Source organism: Rattus norvegicus, chromosome 6 (assembly GCF_036323735.1).
Source record: "Rattus norvegicus strain BN/NHsdMcwi chromosome 6, GRCr8, whole genome shotgun sequence".
Classification (NCBI taxonomy): Eukaryota; Metazoa; Chordata; class Mammalia; order Rodentia; family Muridae; genus Rattus; species Rattus norvegicus.
This window is the reverse complement of record NC_086024.1, coordinates 594,634-600,768: the sequence shown is the minus strand read 5'-3', so window position 1 is coordinate 600,768 and position 6,135 is coordinate 594,634.

The following is a 6,135-nucleotide window of genomic DNA, read 5'->3' as shown; positions in this document are numbered from 1 at the left end:
AGTGAGTTCCCAATGGTACGTGCTTCTTTGAGTGTGCTTTTGAATATATAGCAACATTTTAAGGAACGGAATCTGAGTATCATGGTGAATTCAGGAGGTACCGTATAGATTCGCATGTAATAAGGTTGTTATTCAAGATACAGCAACGTTTTAACGAACTGAAACACTGTTACTTTGTGAATTCTGTTAGTTCCCAGTAGCAGGCTCTTCTAATTGTGTGTTTTTAAAGATTTATCAAAATTTGGTGAGCCGAATCTCAGTAACTTGGTGAATTCAGTTAGTTCCCAAAGGCCGCAGTAGTAATAAGAGGACTGTTGGGGATAAAAAAAATTTCACGAATGGAATCAAAATTTCTAGGCGAATTCAATGAGATCCCAGTGGGACATGCTAGTATCAGTGTGCTTTTCAATATATAGCAACATTTTAATGAACGGAATCTAAGTATCATGGTGAATTCTGTAGGTTCCCAATAGGATTCGCATGTAATAAGCTTGTTATTCAAGATACAGCAACGTTTTAACGAACTGAAACACTGTTTCTTTGTGAATTCACTTAGTTCCCAGTAGCAGGCTCTAGTAATATGTGTACTTTTAACGATTTATCAAAATTTGGGGAGGCGAATCTCAGGAACCTGTTGAATTCAGTTAGTTCCCAAGAGGCCTCAGTAGCAATAAGTGGACTGTTTGGTATATAGTAAAATTTTCACTAATGGAATCAATATTTCTAGGCGAATTCAGTGAGTTCCCAATGGTACATGCTTGTATGAGTGTGCTTTTCAATATATAGCAACATTTTAAGGAACGGATTCTAAGTATCATGGTGAATTCAATAGGTTCCTAATAGGATTCGCATGTAATAAGCTTGTTATTCAAGATAGAGCAACGTTTTAACGAACTGAAACATTGTTTCTTTGTGAATTCAGTTAGTTCCCAGTAGCAGGCTCTTGTAATTGTGTGCTCTTAAAAATTTATCAAAATTTGGTGAGCAGAATCTCAGTAACTTGGTGAATTCAGATAGTTTCCAAATGCCACAGTAGTAATAAGTGGAGTGTTCTGGATATTGAAAATTTTTCACGAATGGAATCAAAATTTTTAGGCGAATTCAGTGAGTTCCCAATGGGACATGCTTGTATGAGTGTGCCTTTCAATATATAGCAACATTTTGAGGAACCGAATCTAAGTATCATGGTGAATTCAGTAGGTTCCCGATAGGATTCGCATGTAAGAAGCTTGTTATTCAAGATAGAGCAACGTTTTAACGAACTGAAACACTGTGTCTTTGTGAATTCAGTTAGTTCCAATTAGCAGGCTCTTGTAATATGTGTACTTTTAAAATTTATCAAAATTTGGTGAGCCGAATCTCAGGAACTTGGTGAATTCAAACTTCCCAATAGGCCGCAGTAGTAATAAGTGAACTCTTCGGGATATAGAAAAAATTTCACGAATGGAATCAAAATTACTAGGCGATTTCAATGAGTTCCCAATGGGACATGCTTGTATGAGTGTGCTTTTCAATATATAGCAACATTTTATGGAACGGAATCTAAGTATCATGGTGAAATCAGTAGGTTCCCTATAGGATTCCCATGTAATAAGCTTGTTATTCAAGATACAGCAAAGTTTAAACGAACTGCAACACTGTTTTTTTGTGAATTCAGTTAGTTCCCAGTAACAGGCTCTTCTAATTGTGTGCTTTTAAAGATTTATCAAAATTTGGTGAGCCGAATATCAGTAACTTGGTGAATTCAGTTATTTCCCAAAGGGCGCAGTAGTAATGAGTGGACTGTTGGGGATAAGAATAATTTCACGAATGGAATCAAAATTTCTAGGCGAATTCAATGAGATCCCAATGGGACAGGCTTGTATCAGTGTGCTTTTCAATATATAGCAACATTTTAAGGAACGGAATCTAAGTAACATGGTGAATTCAGTAGGTTCCCAATAAGATTCGCATGTAATAAGCCTGTTATTCAAGATAGAGCATCGTTTTAACGAACTGAAACACTGTTTCTTTGTGAATACAGTTAGTTCCCAGTAGCAGGCTCTTGTAATATGTCTACTTGTAACGATTTATCAAATATGGTGAGCCGAATCTCAGTAACTTGGTGAATACACTTAGTTCCCAATAGGCCGCATTAGTAATAAGTGTACTCTTCGGGATATTGAAATATTTTCACGAATGAAATCAAAATTTCTAGGCGATTTCAATGAGTTCCCAATGGGACATGCTTGTATGTGTGTGCTTTTCAATATGGAGCAACATTTTAAGGAACGGAATCTAAGTATCATTGTGAATTCAGTAGGTTCCCAATAGGATTCGCATGCAATAAGCTTGTTATTCAAGATACAGCAACATTTTAACGAACTGAAACACTGTTTCTTTGTGAATTCAGTTAGTTCCCAGTAGCAGGCTCTTGTAATTGTGTGCTTTTGAAGATTTATCAAAATATGGTGAGCTGAATCTCAGTAACTTGGGGAATTCGGTTAGTTCCCAATAGGTCGCAGTAGTAATAAGTGTACTGGTGGGGATAGGAAAAATTTCACGAATGGAATCAAAATTTCTAGGCGAATTCAGTGAGTTCCCAATGGTACGTGCTTCTTTGAGTGTGCTTTTCAATATATAGCAACATTTTAAGGAACGGAATCTGAGTATCATGGTGAATTATGTAGGTGCCCTATAGATTCGCAGGTAAGAAGCTTGTTATTCAAGATAGAGCAAAGTTTTAACGAACTGAAACACTGTTCCTTTGTGAATTCAGTTAGTTCCTAGTAGCAGGCTCTTGTAATATGTGTACTTTTAAAGATTTATCAAAATTTGGTGAGCCGAATCTCAGTACTTTAGTGAATTCAGTTAGTTCCCAATAGGCCTCAGTAGTAATAAGTGGACTGTTCGGGATATAGAAAAATTTTCAGGAATGGAATCAATATTTCTAGGCGAATTCAGTGAGTTCTTAATGGGACATGCTTTTATGAGTGTGCTTTTCTATATATAGCAACATTTTAAAGAACGGTACTTAAGTAGCATAGTGAATTCAATAGGTTCCCAAAAGGATTCGCATGTAATAAGCTTGTTATTCATATAGAGCAACGTTTTAACGAACTGAAACACTGTTTATTTGTGAATTCAGTTAGTTCCCAGTAGCAGGCTCTTGTAATATGTGTACTTTTAAAGATTTATCAAAATTTGGTGAGCCGAATCTCAGAAACTTGGTGAATTCACTTAGTTCCTAATTGGCCGCAGTAGCAATAAGTGGACTGTACGGGATATAGAAAATTTTTTACGAATGGAATCAAAATTTCTAGGCGAATTAAGTGAGTTCTCAATGGGACATGCTTGTATGAGTGTGCTTTTCAATATATAGCAACATTTTAAGGAACGGAATCTAAGTGTCATAGTGAATTCATTAGGTTCCAAATAGGAATCGCAGGTAATAAGCTTGTTATTTTAGATAGAGCAACGTTTTAACGAACTAAAACACTGTTTCTGTGTGAATTCAGTTAGTTCCCAGTAGCAGGCTCTTGTAATATGTGTACATTTAAAGATTTATCAAAATTTGGTGACCCGAATCTCAGGAAATTGGTGAATTCAAACTTCCCAATAGGCCGCAGTAGTAATAAGTGAACTCTTCGGGATATAGAAAAATTTTCACGAATGGATTCAAAATTACTAGGCGATTGCAATGTGTTCCCAATTGGACATGCTTGTATGAGTGTGCTTTTCAATATAGAGCAACATTTTAAGGAACCGAATCTAAGTATCATGGTGAATTCAGTAGGTTCCCAATAGGATTCGCATGTAATAAGCTTGTTATTCAAGATATAGCAACGTTTCAACGAACTGAAACACTGTTTCTTTGTGAATTCAGTTAGTTCCAAGTAGCAGGCTCTTGTAATTGTGTGCTTTTAAAGATTTATCAAAATATGGATAGCTCAATCTCAGTAACTTGGGGAATTCGGTTAGTTCCCAATAGGTCGCAGTAGTAATAAGTGGACTGTTGGGGTTAAGAAAAAATTTCACGAATGGAATCAAAATTTCTAGGCGAATTCAGTGAGTTCCCAATGGGACGTGCTTCTATGAGTGTGCTTTTCAATATACAGAAACATTTTAAGGAACGGAATCTAAGTAACATGGTGAATTCATTAGGTTCCCAATAATATTCGCATGTAATAAGCTTGTTATTCAAGATAGAGCATCGTTTTAACGAACTGAAACACTGTTTCTGTGTGAATACAGTTAGTTCCCAGTAGCAGGCTGTTGTAATATGTGTACTTTTAAAGATTTATCAAAATTTGTTGAGGCGAATCTCAGTAAATTGGTGAATTCGGTTAGTTCCCAATTGGCCGCAGAAGTAATAAGTGGACTGTTCGGGATATAGAAAAATTTTCAGGAATGGAATCCAATTTCCAGGCGAATTCAGTCAGTTTCAAATGGGACATGCTTGTATGAGTGTGCTTTTCAATATGTAGCAACAGATTACAGACCGTAATCTAAGTATCATCGTGAATTCAGTAGGTTCCCAATAGGATTCGCATGTAATAAGCTTGTTATTCAAGATAGAGCAACGTTTTAACGAACTGAAACACTGTTGCTTTGTGAATTCAGTTAGTTCCAAGTAGCAGGCTCTTGTAATATGTGTACTTTTAAAGATTTATCAAAATTTGGTGAGCCGAATCTCAGGAACTTGGTGAATTCACTTAGTTCCCAATAGGCCTCAGTAGTAATAAGTGGACCTTTCGGGATATAGAGAAATTTTCACGAATGGAATCAAAATTTCTAGGCGAATTCAGTGAGTTCCCAATGGGAAATGCTTGTATGAGTGTGATTTTCAATTTATAGCTATATTTTAGGAACGGAATCTAAGTATCATGGTGAATTCAATAGGTTCCCAATAGAATTCGCATGTAATAAGCATGTTATTCAAGATACAGCGACGTTTTAACCAACTGAAACACTGTTTTTATGTGAATTCAGTTAGTTCCCAGTAGCAGGCTCTTCTAATTGTGTGCTTTTAAAGATTTATCAAAATTTGGTGAGCCGAATCTCAGGAACTTGGTGAATTCACTTAGTTCCCAATAGGCCGCAGTAGTAGTAAGTGAACTCTTCGGGATATAGAAAAAATTTCACGAATGGAATCAAAATTTCTAGGCGATTTCAATGAGTTCCCAATGGGACATGCTTGTATGAGTGTGCTTTTCAATATAGAGCAATATTTTAAGGAATGGAATCTAAGTATCATGGTGAATTCAGTAGGTTCCCAATAGGATTCGCATGTAATAAGCTTGTTATTCAAGATACAGCAACGTTTTAACGAACTGAAACACTGTTTCTTTGTGGATTCAGTTAGTTCCCAGTAGCAGGAGCTTGTAATTGTGTGCTTTTAAAGATTTATCAAAATATGGTGAGCAGAATCTAAGTAACTTGGGGAATTTGGTTAGTTCCCAATAGGTCGCAGTAGTAATAAGTGGACTGTTGGGGATAAGAAAAATAACACGAATGGAATCAAAATTTCTAGGCGAATTCAGTGAGTTCCCAATGGGACGTGCTTCCATGAGTGTGCTTTTCAATATACAGAAACATTTTAATGAACGGAATCTAAGTATCATGGTGAATTCAATAGGTTCCCAATAGGATTCGCATGTAATAAGCTTGTTATTCAAGATAGAGCAACGTTTTAATGAACTGAAACACTGTTGTTTTTTGAAATCAGTTAGTTCCAAGTAGCAGGCTCTTGTAATATGTGTACTTTTAAAGATTTATCAAAATTTGGTGAGCCGAATCTCAGGAACTTGGTGAATTCACTTAGTTCCCAATAGGCCTCAGTAGTAATAAGTGGACTGTCGGGATATAGAAAAATTTTCACGAATGAAATCAAAATTTCTAGGCGAATTCAGAGATTTCCCAATGGGACATGCTTGTATGAGTGTGATTTTCAATTTATAACTACATTTTAGGAACGGAATCTAAGTATCATGGTGAATTCAATAGGTTCCCAATAGAATTTGCATGTAATAAGCATGTTATTCAAGATACAGCGACGTTTTAACCAAATGAAACACTGTTTTTTTGTGAATTCAGTTAGTTCCCAGTAGCAGGCTCTTCTAATTGTGTGCTTTTAAAGATTTATCAAAATTTGGT